General features: G+C 41.4%; 1 protein-coding gene across 1 annotated transcript in view; it reads right to left on the bottom strand.

The window, feature by feature from the left end:
* Positions 1-17,673, bottom strand: part of LOC137421314 (nipped-B-like protein A) — a 622,227-nt gene that overhangs the window by 25,011 nt on the left and 579,543 nt on the right. The gene's annotated exons all lie outside the window — the stretch shown is intronic.

Raw genomic sequence — 17,673 nt, 5'->3', positions numbered from 1 at the left:
CAACAGCTCAGCCGCGAAGTGGTAGGCCACACAAGCTCACAGAACAGGACCGCCGAGAGCTGACGCGTGTAGCACGTAAAAATCGTCTGTCCTCGGTTGCAACACTCACTACCGAGTTCCAAACTGCCTCTTTTGAATCCGGGTTTGGTGGATGCCAGGAGAGTAGATAAGAAATGAGAGTTCTGGGACAGAGCAGAATCCCCATACCCCCCTCTGGCCCCCAAAACCGGAAGTGACACGCCACAAACCGGAAGTGTTCGAATTATTTAATTAAATATTTATTTCAAATCTCTAAAATTCCATATTTTCAAAAAAAAAAAAGATTTTCAAAATTTCCGATTTGACATTTTTCACGATTTTCACGATTTTCCCAAAATTTCCAAAATGTCTAAAAATTTCCGATTTTCTGATTTTTTCTAAAAACATTAATAAAATTTTAAAAAATGTAAATTTTGATTTCAAACACGAGAATTATAATACAAATGAATAACTTAAATGAAACTAGAGCTTCCAGGGAAGCAGAACTCAACTGAACTGACTGGACAACTTTAAAGTAGGTCAGTTGTCTGTACTAGATTTGACTTAAATGAAAAGCCAACAACCTTGTGTAATAATTTTAAGGTCCTTGTATCCTTATACTTGTCCTTGTTTTACAATTGATACAATGGTACACTTTGCAACAATGTTGCAGAAATATAGTTGTGCATGCGGCCATTTTGTGACAGATCGGGTTGACATGCGATAGCAACCTACCTTATGTGGTAAGAGTCTCACACACCAAGTTTGATCAAAATCCATAAATATTTGTGGACGTTAAAGTCTTAACGTCGTTTCGGAGCTGAAAACAATATGGCGGCCTATTGCGGCCATTTTGTGACGGATCGGGTTGGAATGCAATAGCAACCTACCTTGTGTGGTAAGGGTTAAACATTCTAAGTTTGATCAAAATCTGTTAATATTTGTGGACGCTAGAGTGTTAACATCGTTTTCATGACCAAAAACAAAATGGTCGCCTAAGTCCACCATTTTTCAACGGATCGGGCTGAAATGTAATAACAACCTGGTCCTTGGGGTAAGGATGCTGCATGTCAAGTTTGATCAGAATCGGTTGATACTTGTGGAAGCTGGAGTGTTAACGTCGAAAAGTTAACGGACGACAGACGGCAGACGACGACGATGACGACAGACGACGGACGCCGGAGGGTTCAGTATGTGATGAACGTCCAGTTGAGTTAAAAATAGATATTATTAACATTGATAATGAAATAATTAATAAATTCAACATGGAATTTGATGTACTTCATGGAAAATTAAATAAGATAAAAGATTTAATTTTAAATTATAATGAAACATCAGTTGATATTAAAACAAATATTGCAAATATTGAACAAACATTGCAGAATATTAATTGCGATAAAATGTTCTACATTGTAAGGACAGGATTATTGATACATGAATATGAATCAATTTTATCTAAACCATTATCACCGATGAATACACATAATCCAATCTTTAAAAGGAAAGTATCTATTATAAATGAGTTTTTAGATATTGCTAGAGAAATAATAAGATCAAAATTATGGAATACACCTATTTTATATGAAATTAAACCTATCGCTAATATTACTTGTACATTTTGTAAAAATCAAAACTTATCTGATTTTGAAATAACTAACACAAATATTAAAACGTGTTTGCGGTGTAATGACCAACAATTAAGTTTTGCCACTAATATGACATAATGATTATAAGAGAGTAAATATAATAGGGAAATATATTTACAATAGAGTTTCTCATTTTCAAAAATGTATTGTTCAATATCAAGGAAAACAATATTGTAAAATACCAGAAAAGGTTTATAACGATCTGAATGAAAAGTTTAAAGCATATAGACTTTTGATCGACCATGAAGACGATGTCATAAAATATTCCAATATCACGAAAGCTCATATCACCATGTTTCTAAAAGAATTAAAATATACAAAACATTATGATAATATTAATCTAATATATGTAACATTGACTAAAAAGGGGTTAGATGATATTTCTCATTTAGAACAAGCGTTAATTACCGATTTTAAAACATTATTAAAACTATACTATGAAAAACATGGGAAAGATAAGGTTGAAGAACTAGATAGAATTTTTTTTTCTGAATATGCAATATTTCTTATTTCAGTTATTGCATAAACATAATCATAAATGTAATCTTGAAGATTTTACTGGTTTAAAAACAATTGAGCGGAAACAATTATTTCATGATAAGATTTGTCATAACTTATTTAACGCATTGGGGTGGACATTTACTCCAACATTTAAATTTTATTCATTCCACGTTGTGAAAAAAAATTGATTTTTAGTTTAAATAACTTTCTCTTATATAAAATGAACAATATGAGGGCATATAAAAAGAGGGTCACAACATATTGTAATGTTTGTGATCATGATTATAAAAACAATTATAAACAACACCTTCAATCCAACAAACACAAAGCCAAACTTTCCCCAGATGATGGCCCCGCTTGGACATGAAAAACCAAAAACATGGTATTGTGATGTTTGTAAACACAATTATAAAAGTGGACGTAAAAGACATCTTATGTCACACAAAGACATGACCAAACTTTTACACATGATTGCTCCGCTTGAACGAGAAACAAAATATTGTGATGTTTGTAACAAGGCAGTCTTGAAGAGGAGCTTTCCCACCCATCTTAAATCACAAAAACACACAACCAAACTTTCACAGATGATGTTCCCGCTTGAAGGAGAAACAAAATATTGTAATGTTTGTGATAAGTCAGTCTTGATGATGGGCTTTCCCACTCATCTTAAATCACAAAAACACATAAAGTTGTTGGGGTACACTATTAGGGACTCTGATAATGCATTTAAGAACCATATTAGAATAAGGATTTTTAAATTAACACCCCCAGAACCAAAATCAATAGCTGAGGCGGTTGAAATAGTCAAACCCGCCGTTGAAAGGTATGTGAAGAATACGTTGGTTGAGATTAAACCCCTTAAATTTTATATGGGTGTAAAAATGGAATTGAAAAAATCCAATACTGAAATAGAGGATCTTGTTATGGAACGCTATATGAGAACAAAACCTTACTTTAACGCATCACACCAGGGGTTCTTATTAACGGGCGTTTGTGATAAACTTATAGAACAGGAAGAACAGGTAGATCATTCGCTTGTAGGTAGTGGATTTACTATTACTAGAATACTTTTCATCAATATACATGTTCTAAAATCAGACCCCCTAAAGCTTCTTCTTACATTGATTTACCAAGAGAGATAAAACTTTAAAAGGCGGTTGTTAATGTTCAAAACTAAGATCAAAAATGTTTTCTACATGCTGTTCTTGCAGGCCTACATCCTGTTAAAGTTCATCCCGAAAGGGTATCACATTATAAGAAATATGAGAATACGTTAAATGTTACCGGGTTACAATTTCCAATGATCTTGAAAGATATTCCTAAATTCGAGGAAATGAATAAGAAATGAATAAGAAATCCTCCTCGAAATCCTCGAAATCCTGAGCCTCGATTCAGTATACAAAAAAAAAAAATAAAAAAAAAAATAAAACCTATCTGTTAATGTTTATGGACTAACGGATAAAAACAATGTTTATCCTTTGCAAATTTCTGATAACTATAAAAATAAAGAATCTCATATTCATCTTCTCCTCTATAACTTATAGTCCAAGCCATTTAGCATTTGACGGGGAAAAAACTGCAACACTACCGATCTCATTAGTATTGATTACCCTCAAGGTACCTTTATAACATACTAAAAGTATAAAGGTCTAAAAATATGGGGTGACTCTCAAATAATGCAATCAAGTTTTCTCCATTTAGCCCCATGTTAAAAGACGTACATATGCCGCATGCTATGATTATTGTCGCTCTTTGAACTTCTATTGCTTATTTTATACACTGGACCTAATCACTAGCACGATATAATAAATAAAGGATATCATACTGTACAATATTGTATATATAAGTGAAGTTTTTACTGTTTTAGTGTCTTATTTAACCATACCCCGTTTTACAAAGACTGCTCACTCCACAGCAAGCGACGGTACATCATTATTTGTTTGTGAACCATATATATCTTAGTTTTTAATCCCATCAATGACATGTATTTAGTATGTTTAGGTCTATTGGCAATAACATACAGTAATAGTATATTCAACTTTTCTATATTTGCAGGTAATCCAACCCTGAAGAATGGCGGCCAATTCGTGTGTGTTCTGCAATGAATCCACCAACAACGATAATCCAGTAGTGACACTTCGTGAAAAGGGAAGTCGGACTATTAATGTTGTTAGTGACCAGCGCAGTGACCCAATACAGACTGTTCCAGGTCAACCTTGATGTACTGTGGAAGACGTCACTGCTGTTCAAGATACCAAGACCTGCATGGTCTGGGATGATGCAACTCTTACATCGTGGTGTCCAGCATTCAAAATCGTCTGTCCTGTTTCTCCCAATGATTGATTTGAGCTCGAGCGACACTACATGCATCTACTCCACTCTCAACTACATTGCGCAACATGCTAAACAACATGATGTACCTACCATCATCACCTTTGATCAGCCACTATGGTGGAAGGCATTGTCGATCATTCTCTCGGAGCCAGATGGAAGCCCCATGCGACGTATTGTGGTAAGGCTAGGTGCCTTTCATATGGAAATGAGCTTCCTTGGCAGCATAGGGCACCTCATGGGTGGTTCTGGGTTGAAGGAGCTGCTAGAACTCATATACGCACCAAATGCAGTGGATCACATCCTAACAGGAAAAGCAATTTCCAGGGCTGTACGGGCACACATCCTCCTGGATGCTGTCCTGAATACACTCCTCCTGTCTGATCCTCTTGGAGGAACACAATACAGAACTGCAGAAGACTTGCCAGTTCGGGATGAAGATGCAATGAGTGGCTTGGCCGATGATGATGTGATTCATCCAGATGTGAGTAAAGCAAGGACCCTGTATGATGCGTTGATGAAAGGCACACGATCTTCCAACGATGTAGCAAGTGATCCAATCCTTGACAAGATCAGCAAAGTCTTTCAAACACAGACAGAATCATTGACCAAAGACCGAACAGCGAAACTGTGGTTACAGTATATGGATATGGTGAAGATCTTAAGAAAATTCATCAAAGCCGAGCGTATGGGAAACTGGTCCCTGCACCTCGAAGCTGTATCTGATATGTTACCATATGTAGCAGCCTCAGGTCATTCACTCTATGCTAAGTCTGCCAGGATTTACCTGCAAATAATGCACAGCTTAGAACAGGACTATCCAGATGTGCACCGTAAGTTTACTCAGGGCTTCCATGTCGCCCGAAGAAGTAGTAGAGCCAATTGGGCTGGAATTTCCTCAGACCTGATGATTGAGCAAGTACTCATGAGAAGTATGAAGACCAGCGGGGGGTTAACAAAAGGAAGAGGAATGACAGAGCAACAACGGTTAACGTGGCTTTTGTCCATGCCGGCTTGTTCGGAGACGAACAGATCGATGCAAGAGCTCACTGGAGTGAAGTACAGCACAGGTGAACAGAACAAAGAGATGGGCAAAACCAGGCAGCATCGCGACATGCAAGATACAAGTACACTACAGGTCGCTCTAGTTGACAGAAATCCTTTCAAGTGTCATCCATCCCTCAGGAACATAATGACTGGTGTCAACGCTGGCAGTAAGGTTGATGTCGACAATGCCAAGCTCATTGGAGACAAGATCATGCACTCCATGACAAATCAGTCAGTTGTCCACTACACGTTCAAGCGCAAAGACCAAGCCACCACATTTCTGAAGGCCAGATCATCTGTGCGAGTTGGTAAAGACCAGGTACAGATAGACCCAGAACTGCTATTCCAGCGTCTCATCATCATCTCAAAATCTGCTGAAGATAAGGAAGAGATGTTTCGCTTTGAGTTATGCCCTCATCCACCTGCGCTGTTTGATGAAAAGCTGATGCTACGTGAAGCCCAGAAGTCCGTACTCGGAGATGCTATCTGGTCTAAACTTGAACCAGGTACCATAGAGTCAATCAGCGAAATCCAGTATGTCTTGGATGGTGGAAGTCTGCTGCACCGTATACCATGGCCACGTGGTTCACCAACATATCGAGAGATCTGCATGCTCCACTGTGACTATGTTACAAGAAAGTACAGAAAGGCCATCGTAATATTTGATGGATATCTTGGTCAATCAACCAAGCACATGACCCACCAGAGGCGAGCAGCAGGTAGAGGTGGACCAGAAGTGACTTTCACTGATGACATGAAGTTGACCATGAAGAAAGACATCTTCCTGGGAAACCTCAACAACAAACAGAACTTCATCAACATGTTGAGCAGATACCTCCGGCTTTCTGGATGCCAGACCCATCATTCCCAGGAAGATGCTGACCTGCTAATCGTCCAGACCGCAGTCAGTTCGGCGAACATGAGGAACACAGCCCTTACAGGAGAAGACACAGATCTGATCGTCCTACTCTGCTTCTACGCAAACCTAGAAGCACACGACTTGTTTATGTATAGTCAGGCAAAATCCACTACAAAACCAAACCACATCTGGAATGTGAAGTCCATGAAGCGTCAGCTAGGTGCAGCTGTGTGTGAAAGCATCCTATTCATACACGCAGTATTGGGATGTGACACGACGTCTCGACTGTACGGCCTTGGCAAAGGAGCGTCACTGAAGAAATTCATGATGAGCACACTCTTCCAAACTCAATCCCAACAGTTCTTGGCTGAGGATGCATCACCAGATGTGGTCGAGGCTGCAGGAGAGATAGCACTCGTGTGTCTCTACAAGGGTAAACCTGATGAAAGTTTGGATTCCCTCAGGTACAAGCGGTTTTGTGAACAGGTCGCAGTCAAGACTTCGAAGATACTCCCACAGACCTTACCGCCCACATCTGCTGCAGCGAGATATCACAGCAGACGGGTGTATCTGCAAATACAGCAGTGGAAAGGAAACAACAGCCTACAACCAGTGGATTGGGGCTGGAGAATGAGCGACGGCAATCTTGTTCCTGTTATGACCGACCTCCCTCCAGCACCTCAGGATTTGTTGAATGTTATCCGGTGCAACTGTTCGACCGATTGTGGTTCCGCACGGTGTACATGCCGCAAGAACAACTTGGAGTGTTCTCCTGCTTGTGGTCAGTGCCGTGGATCTGGCTGCACCAACTCCGTCCTGGACAGTTTCAGCGACGACGATGACGAGGAAAATGATGATTAGGTAGTGGACTGTTGTTATAGACTGTTACATGCAGTGGAATTAGTTAATTGTGGACATTTTTTTTACTTTTAAGCGAATCCTTGACTTCCGACAGTATTTTATGAGTCAGTATTATTAGTTTCTCTATATGTGATTTTATTATGAGTTTGTGATTTTAATCAACAAAATGTGCCATAATTCTGAAACAGTCATGACAAGTGATTCATGTATTTGCATATCAGTGATCAGTATTTAGCTATTGGGAATTTTGTTTACATGCTTATTTTTTTGTTCCGTACGGGCCGTACTGGGGCTGTAACATGCTGTAATTCCTGATATTAAAAGTATAATTATATACCATGTGCTCGGAATGTATCGCAAAATGTGAACAAATCGTACCGCAAAAGGATGAAAAGGGGGGTCCATGTACCAGTGATTTTGACAGACACCCCATATTTTTAGAGCTTTAGACTTTTGATATGTTATCTGGTATATATTACTGCATACAATTTCGCACTGATATGTAGTGTTGCAGTTTTTTCCTATCTGGCCCCATATTTGGGCTAAATGGCTTGGACTATTAGGTGAAAATTCACATTTTGCTTTTATCAAAAGTTTATCAAGATTAATTTCTACACAAATAAATAACCACAACGGTCATAAATACATCTGTGATCCATGCCTCAACTTCTTTAATAGTCAAGAAAGATTAGACAAACACTTAGGATTCTGTGTTAAACATAAATCCACCGTAATTACTATGCCGTTAGAAGGTTCAAACATAACATTCGAAGATTTCAATAAAACTATAACACATCCATTCGTGATATATGCTGAGTTTGAATGTATTCTTGAAAAGATAGATGGCGCTTCTTCAAATCCAAACGAAACATCCACGAATAAATATCAAAAACATATTCCTTGTGGTTTCTGTTATTATATCAAATCATCCGTTGGCGGTGAATATAACAGACTAGAAATTTATAGGGGGAAAGGCACGGCCGGTGAGTTTGTAAGGCGATTAGAAAATGACTGTCTTCGCTTAAGAAAGATAGTGAGAGAAGCCAATGAACCGATGAACCCCCTAACAAAAGAAGAAGAAACAGAATTTAGGCAACCAAATAGCATCTGTCATATTTGTGGAAAATAAATTAATGGGAAGTAGTTACTGAGGGGCCCAAGGTTGGAGACCATTGTCATCTCACCGGTAAATATAGGGGCCCGGCTCATCGAGACTGTAATCTAAATTATAAATCCCCCACCTTCATTCCGGTCTTTCTTCACAACAACGCTCATTATGACACGCATCTATTTATTAAGGAGCTTTCAAAGACGTTCGGATACATTTCAGCAATTCCCACCATGGATCAGGACTACATTTCATTCACAAAAACAATCCGTACAAAAATAGGATTTGACAAAGAAAAAGGTAAAGATATATATGATATGACTCACATCAGGTTTCTTGACTCATTGTCAGCAATGTCAGTAACATGGTCAGCTGCTCTAACTCTGGTCTGTGCCCTTGTCCTCTCAAGGCTAGACTATTGTAATTCTTTGTATGCTGGCTGCCCTCAGTTTCTCTTGGATAAGTTACAAAAGGTTCAAAACTCTGCCGCTCGTCTAGTCTGTAAGGCGAAGAAGTCTGACCATGTTACTCCGCTTCTTGAATCTTTACACTGGCTGCCTGTCTCTGCTCGTGTGCAATACAAAATTTGCCCACTATGTTATAAATCATTGTGTGGAACGGGACCTCACTATCTCTCTGATTTGCTCACTCTCTATGAACCTTGGCGACGGCTTCGTTCAAGCGACGACTCTATGACCTTAGAGCCACCGCGCACCAGCACCAAGTCGTTTGGCGAGAAATCCTTTTCCTTTGCTGCACCTCTGCTCTGGAATGACTTGCCTTCCTCTGTTCGACATGTTGAGTGTTGACTCTCTTCCTGCCTTTAAAACCTCCCTCAAAACCTATCTGTTTCACAAGTCTTTCAAAGTCTAAGTCCTGTTTTCCCTTTGGTTTGAGGTGGGACAGAGATCGAGAGTATGTCTGTGTACATGTGCGGGGGAGGGCGGAGAGGAGGAAGGGGAGTACACATCTGTGGGTTTTGAATGGGGAGGGAGAGGAATAGGGCAAGAGTGAAGGTGTGTCTGTGTGTGTGTATGTTTGTGTGTGTGCGTTCACATGATAATGTAAAGCGCCATGAGGGTAGTTTACTCTGCTTGATGGGGCTATATAAGACTCCTTTATTATTACTAGGGCATTGCCCGTACTATATCTATATCTAAAATTATATCCCCCCCCTCTATTTACATGCAATGGTTTGGTCCAAAGCGAACGGCTTCCGGAGTTTGGTAAAGAAATCGCCATCGCGTGCACAAACGCGCAGGAAAGCGAATGAATCGCAAATTCGTTGTTATTAGTTTTAAAACATAGTTTAACGCCAACATAGTTTGCAAACGTGAAATAAATGAATACGCTCTCAAATGTGCCATCCGAGGCAGAGTGTGTCCTCCACGTTCGGCACACGCGATCGTTCGCTGCTCTCTGATTGGTTGAATCGTTTTTTGGACATAGCTCGGTAAGTAATTGTCCGATTAATATGAAACCTTGAAAAGGCACATCCTCGGGTCCCCAGCAATATACCTGGCAAGTTAAAAGTATATCGGACCCGTGGTTGTCGAGAAACAGCGGTCACAGACAAACAAACGTACAGACGTACAGACGTACAGAGATTACTGGAATTATAGATAGATTATTATTATTTAAATTTATGGAAAGTTCATTATCTACCTTGGCATCAAATATTAAAAACTTTCTGTGTCTTTCAGAGTATATATCAGATCAAAAAGAAATTGAACTCATCACAAAAGGGGATAAAGCCGTATGATTACATGGATTCATTTGAGAGATTTAAAGAAACACAACTTCCCCCAAAATAATGTTTCTACAACGAGTTAAATAAATGCCATATAACTGATAAAGAATATACTCAAGCACAAAATATTTGGAAAACGTTTAACATAAAGAACCTTGGAGAGTATCATGATTTGTATCTTAAAACTGATGTCTTACTGCTGGCTGACGTCTTTGAAACCTGTAGAACAGTTTGCCCTAATAAACAATCATATGGGTTAGATCCCGTCCACTACGACACCGCTCCTGGATTGGCTTGGAGTGCCATGCTAAAAATGACGAAACAAAAGTTGGATTTAATCAGCGATGTATATATGCTTTTGGTGATAGAAGAGGCTAAAAGAGGAGGATTATCACAAGTATGTTCTAAGAGATATGCTAAGGCCAACAATAAGTATCTTCCTAATTATGATGATACGAAAGATAGTTCTTACCTGATGTATTATGATGCTAATAATTTGTATGGATGGGCTATGTCTCAAGCTTTACCTTATGGTAAACTTAAAGGGCCACAGACACAGAAAATCATGTTTGGTTTAATTAATAGATATTGCTTCACTTAACACTTAATCGTCCTTTTTTTTGAATAAATATTACTCGATTGGCCCCCGCCACCCAAAAAACGGCGATTTGATTGCTCATGTGACTGGCTACGTCATCGAGGGAATTTTTGTTGCTGCTGGTAGTTTTTAATAATGATTTTGACTATCAGAAGATTCTTGGTCAGGCAGTTATCATTGCGTGCTGAGAAACCTTTCCCTCGATTACATCACACAGGTGACATCATGAATGAACATCACGATTTTAGGGGCGAGACTCCAATACCAGCTAAAAACTACCAGCAGCAACAAAAATTCCCTCGATGACGTAGCCAGTCACATGAGCAATCAAATCGCCGTTTTTTTGGGTGGCGGGGGCCAATCGAGTGATATTTATTCCAAAAAAATGACGATTAAGTGTTAAGTGAAGCAATATCTATTAATTAAACCAAACATGATTTTCTGTGTCTGTGGCCCTTTAAGTGGGTTGAAGAGAAAGATTACGAAAAGATTTTACAAAACATCATTACATCCTCACAAAAAGAATTGGACGATTCGGAAGTTGGATATCATTTTGAGGTTGATTTGAAATATCCTGAAGAACTCCATAATAAACACGACGACCTACAATATGCCCCTACCAAAGAATACCCGAAAGAAGAATGGCGAAGTGATTATCAACGAACATTTAATATAAAAGGTAAACCAACAGAAAAATTACTTACTACATTATATGACAAAGAAAATTATGTTTTACACCAAAGGAACTTGAACCAATATGTATTGGCAGGATTGATAGTAAAGAAGGTTCATAGAGTTATACAGTTTAACCAAAGTCATTGGATGAAGGAGTTTATTGATTTTAACACTCAAAGGAGAACTGAAGCAAAAACTGATTTTGAGAAAGACTTTTATAAATTGATGAATAATTCTGTATTTGGAAAGACAATGGAAAATCTTAGAAACAGACAAAACATAAGACTTACTACATCTTTGGGGCAAGCAACAAAATTAATTAATAAACCTAGTCTTCAAAGAGAAGTGGTGTTTTCAGAGAACTTTGTTGCTCTTCATTTGCAAAAAGAGAGTATTGAAATGGATAACCCTATTTATATAGCAACGACGGTTCTTGATTTATCAAAATTACTAATGTATGATTACCTTCAAAGCCGGCCGCTGGTATAAACACTCTATGCGGTTGTTCAGGGCCACAACCGCTAGGGGGAGGGCACACATGGCTAACTCAGTGTGTAGCCATGTCATGCTGGGGTAACGTTGCCGTCAACGTTTTGTTGTTATGTAGCAGCGCCATCGCCAGCACCTGCCTTCTCTCTCCCAATCTCCCATTCGCAACTTATTTTGACCAACAGAGTACACAAATGGCTCCTAAAAGAAAATTTATGTCTGGCGCTCAAGGGCGGAAGAAGAGAAAATTGGAGATGGTAAAAAGAACACAGGATAAAGTTATGTGATTGTTTGTTTGTTTGTTCTGATTGAATGAATCTGGCAGTCATTTTTCTTGCAACATTAAAGTCGTCTTTTAAAATAACTAGTGCAGTGCCCGTTCAAAACATGCCTGTTCCAAATAGGCATTATTTGGATAAACTGACTACATATAAATAGGCTTGGAAGATACATGTAACATAACCATGTAATGTCTTCCAGCCTATATTTAAAAAATAATAATAATCTAATGTATAATCTTTTCAGGGGCGTTATTGAAATATTTTGGAGCAACCTCCGCTGCACCAGGACCATCTACCTCGTCAGCTGACATGACTGCTGCTGAGGGAACATCGTCAGATTCAGAGACTTCAGGGACATCTACTCCCTCCTCTGACGTGACTGCGTCTGCTGCAGAGGTTGTAACTGAGGTACCACAGCCTTCTACATCAACAACAACAACAACATGCCATTTTCCATTGGCCATTTTCATTGGCCAACAAATAAAGGCCATTTTCCCTACCAGAGCGGGGGTTAGCCTTGCGGTCCCCATGACAATCTTCTCCATTTTGCCCTATTTTCTGCATCTCTCCTTGTTAACCCCCTTGCCCGCATTTCTTCTTCCACCATCTTTAGCCAAGTCTTTCTCGGTCTTCCCCGTCCTCTACTTCCTTCTACATTCATTTCCATCACTCTTCTCAACCAGTCACTTTCATCCTTCCTCAACACATGACCAAACCATCTCAACCTGTTCCTCTTCACAGCATCAATCACAGGCTCTATTCCTATCATCTTTCGCAATTCATCATTTGTCTTCCTCTCTCTCAACGATACTCCGCACATCCGTCGAACCATTCGCATTTCCACCCTTTCCAACCTTCGTTGCTGCTCTACGTTCATTACCCATGTCTCCCTCCCATAAATCATAACACTTCTCACACATGCAGCATACACCTTTCCCTTCAGCTTCAACGACACTCCCCTCATCATCAGCACGCCACTCAGTTCCCGAAACTTCTTCCATGCACATCTCACTCTAGCAACCGTTGCCGAGTCTGAACCACCTTCTCCATTCAGCATGTCTCCGAGGTAGCAAAATGTTTTCACATCTTCCAGCTTCACGCCGTCTCCAAGATCCAACTAAACATTTCCTCCATCTGCAGCTCCCTCTGTGCACACCTTACATTTGAATGTAGCTGCCACACTGGTTAATGACCCTCTCAGACCACGACATTTTTGATGAACCCACTCAGCGCACATTGTACATTGAATGGAGTTCACTCCGACACCCTTCCTACACACAGCACAGGGCCACTTCCCAGTTCTTTCCACCTCACCACATGCTTTACCACTTGCCATCACCTTCGTCTTTCCGATATTCACCTTCAGACCTTTTGTCTCCATACATTCCTTCCACTTGTTCATCTTTTCCTTCAGTCCATCCATACTTTCCGCAATCAACACCAGATCATCTGCATACAACAACTCCCACGGTAAACCCTCCTTTACGTTCTGAGCCAGCACCTCCATCACAGCTACAAATAGTAGTGGACTTAGTAGGGACCCCTGATGCACTCCCACCCTTCACCTCAAACTCATCACTGTTCCCGTCCTTCGTCCGTACAGCTGTGCACGCTCTTTTGTACATTGCCATCACTACTCTGATCAACCATTCCTCCACTCCTAACTTCCTCAATGCCCATGTCAATACTTTGCGTGGAACCCTATCGAATGCTTTCTCCAGATCAACAAACCCAAGAAACAACATCTTCCTCTTCTCCATGTACTTCTCCTGCAACTGCCTCACAATGAAAAGCGCGTCTGTCGTTCCTCTTCCTGGCATAAATCCAAACTGCATTTCGTCGATCTTCACTTTCTTCCTTATCCTCCTCTCCAACACCCTTTCCAATACCTTCATTCCATGCTCCAATAACTTTATCGCTCGGTACAAGCCACACTCCAGAGGGTCACCTTTCCCCTTGTATAGAGGGACGAGGGTACTCAGTTCCCAATCCCCTGGAATGCGGCCTTCTTTCACCACCAGATTACAGATCTCTGTCATTCTCTTCACACCCCAACTTCCTGCTGCCTTCAACATATCTCCCACAACTCTCGTCGGCCCTCCCGCTTTTCTACCCTTCATTGCTTTTATCGCTTCCTCAACTTCCTTCTCAGTTATCTTCTCTGCCGGTCCTAAAACTGGGTTACTCTCGATGTTGCCATCCCATTCATTCTCTGTATTCAACAGCATTTCCATATATCTTTTCCATCTTCCTTTAAATCCATCTGGGTCGACAACGATTTGTCCCACTTCATCCTTCAAGCAACTCACCCCCATCACATCACACCTCTCTTTCGCTATCTGCTTTGCAATCCTGAATACTGCTTTCTGACCCTCTTCCGAATCCAAGCGTTCTTCGAACATTTTCCTACATGCCTCCTGTACATTTCCTACATTTTCCTACATGCCTTTGCTACCTCTTTCTTTGCAGCCTTCCTGGCTGCCTTATAACTTTCATGCTCTGCTGTTTCTGCTCCCGTACCCTTCGCCTTCTGCCACTCCTTGAACTTCTTCCTCTTCTCGTCAATCCTCTTTCCAACTTCATCATCCCACCACCATGTTTCCGAGTGCCTCGGTGGTCCTTTTGTCCATCCACATACCTCACCAACGGCTCCCAACAGACTAGCTTTCATTGACATCCAACCACTTTCAAGCTCAACCACATCATCCTCAACCCTACTCAGCCTCTCTTTTAATGCCTCCCTCACTGTCACCTCTTTCAACCTCCACACCTTCATTCTCGGTTGGTACTTCACCCGCCGAGCTCTCCTCGCACCTTTCACCCTTATGTCGCAGACAACCAAGTGGTGCTGTAAAAACAACATCCTCCCCCGGGATCACCTTTGTGTCCCGGAGGTGCCCCCTATCTCGCCTACGCACCATCAGGTAGTCAACGGTTGTCGTCGACCCACCTGACGTGTATGTAACAAGCTTATTATCCTCTTTCTGGAACTGAGTATTACAAATCAACAAATCAGCTCCATCAGCAAACTCCAAAATCCTTTCACCTTCTCCATTTCTCACACCATATCCGTAACCCCCAGGAACTCCGTCAAAACCATCCATACTCCTTCCCACATGTCCATTTAGGTCTCCTACCACAACAACTTCCTCATCTTTCACGTTTTCCATCAGCTTCTCTATCGCACACCAGAACTTGTCCTTCTCTTCATCGCTTCAACCAACCTGCGTTGCATATCCCGAGATGACGTTCACCAAGAGCTTTCCAATCATCATTTTCACCATCATCAACCTATCACTCACTCTAGTGACCTTCTACATCCTTCTACATCCATCCTTCTACAACTTCTACAACCTGCTACATCATCCACTGATATTCCATCTGCCACCTCCCAATATCCAGTTGCAGCACAACCGCAAGGTCCATTTGACTGGCCATCTATCCTGTGCAGACAGGACAGATGCAGACATCTGCCAGATGCAGACATGCAGACAGGCAGATGCAGACAGGACAGATATTGTATGCAGAGGGCCATTTCAGGTTGACCCAGCATTCACCTTTCCCAGAAGGCAGGATGGTAGACGTTTTCATCACCACTACACATACAGGACACTGGTAAATGAGGAAACAATTAAGCGGAGCTGGCTCGTCTACTCCAGGAAAAACAATGCAGTTTACTGCTTCTGTTGCAAACTGTTCTCCAGCAAGACATACAAGTTGGTTAAAGAGGGACTGTCAGACTGGATGAACATTGGGGCCTTGTTGAAAACCCATGAAAACAACCCTGATCACACAAAGCATATGGTCACATGGAAAGAACTCGAGCTTCGACTCAAGAAAGGGAAGACAATTGACCAGGTAGAAATGTCCCTTATAGAAGCATCCCAAAAACGCTGGAGGGAGGTTCTGAATCACCTGGTCGCCATTATTCAGTCATTAGCAGAAAGAAACCTGGCTCTCAGGGGAACTGTTGACACTTTGTACAGTCAGAATAATGGCAACTTCTTGAAAGAGGTGGAACTTTTAGCCAAGTTTGACCCAGTAATGAGGCAACACGTGTTACATATTTATGTGAATGTATGTGAATTACCATCCAGGTCTTTGCTTATCCATGTGTAGTAGATTAAGGGTTGTTGTGGTTGGAGGGTCAGGAGCCCTTCTGAAAAGAGGCCGGAAACGGAAGAGGAAAAGACACGAGGAAGAAAAGCGACGAGGATTCTTCTTCCTCGCCCCGCTCCGACGAAAGGTGGGATTGATATTGAGCCGTGTGAAAAAGCGGCGTTCCCGAGCCCGTCTGGCGAGAGGAGTTACCGGGACGGATACCTGCCCGGTGGACGTCAAACTGTCGTGTGGCCGTGCACCGACCCAGCGTTTGGCACCGTTCGCGACACCGTCTAAAAAGACGCGTACGGGTCGCACGTTGGGGCCTAACACGCCTTGCAAGCGGCGTGGGGCTTTTGGCTTGCTTGCCCGTACCCGCTTCGCGTGGCCACGAGGGGCTGCAGCCGTGGTGCCTGGTACGATACCTGCCCGGTGGAAACACGTCCACCCGGGGTTCGTTCAACCGCCCGAGTGCGGCGACGCCGACCATCATCTTGGTCAGGAGGGGCCCAGAGACATTGTGCGGGACCGAGACCAAAAGGGGGTCGTGAGTACCAACGGGGACACACATATATAAGATGGCCATCTTAATCCTATAGGGAATTGATTGTGGATTGGGAATTGTTGATGGTTGTTGGTTGTTGATTGCTCGGGGAATATATCCGTGATTGTATCATTGAAATTGTATGATACCCTTACCCTGGAAATATATCATTGAACATCAGTTTCTCTTGGGTGGAATTCATAGGGATTGCGTTGCGAAAGCGCATATATAATACTACTTTCTGGCGAAGGTCCTCTCACGGTCCGGGGGTCACCGAGACCAGGTAGTCACCGAGGGGACCACGTAACAGAATTGGGGGCCCGTCCGGGATCTAAAATTGTATAAAATAATAAAATAATATTTTTATTAATTAAAATTTATTAATTAAGTATTAATTGGAAAATTTTTGGGGAAATTGGGGTAAAGTCTTGGGTGAAGGTTAACAGGTGTTAACGATAGTCACCATGGCGTTTGTGGCACAGAACTTTGCGGTAACACCGAGTGAGGCACAGTTCCGAGCGTTACTAAAGTCGGACCTCTTGAAATTGGCCAAACATTTTAACTTGGAGGTCCGAACTAATTTGAGGAAGGCAGAGTTGCAGGCCACGGTGATACAATCTATGGTGGGATTAGGAACATGGGACGAGTTAGCCTGGGAGTGGCTACCCGAAGAACCAGAAGATGTTGAGCTCCGGAAACTGGAGTTGCAATTACGGAGCCAGGAACGGATTAAAGAAGAAGAAAGGAAAGCAGAAAAGGAAAGAGCAGAAGAAGAAAGGAAAGCAGAAAAGGAAAGAGCAGAAGAAGAAAGGAAAGCAGAAAAGGAAAGAGCAGAAGAAGAAAGGAAAGCAGAAAAGGAAAGAG

The sequence above is a fragment of the Myxine glutinosa genome, chromosome 2 (genome assembly GCF_964187855.1).
Source record: "Myxine glutinosa chromosome 2, kmMyxGlut1.1, whole genome shotgun sequence".
Taxonomy (NCBI): domain Eukaryota; kingdom Metazoa; phylum Chordata; class Myxini; order Myxiniformes; family Myxinidae; genus Myxine; species Myxine glutinosa.
This window is presented reverse-complemented; position numbering and strand designations above follow the sequence as displayed.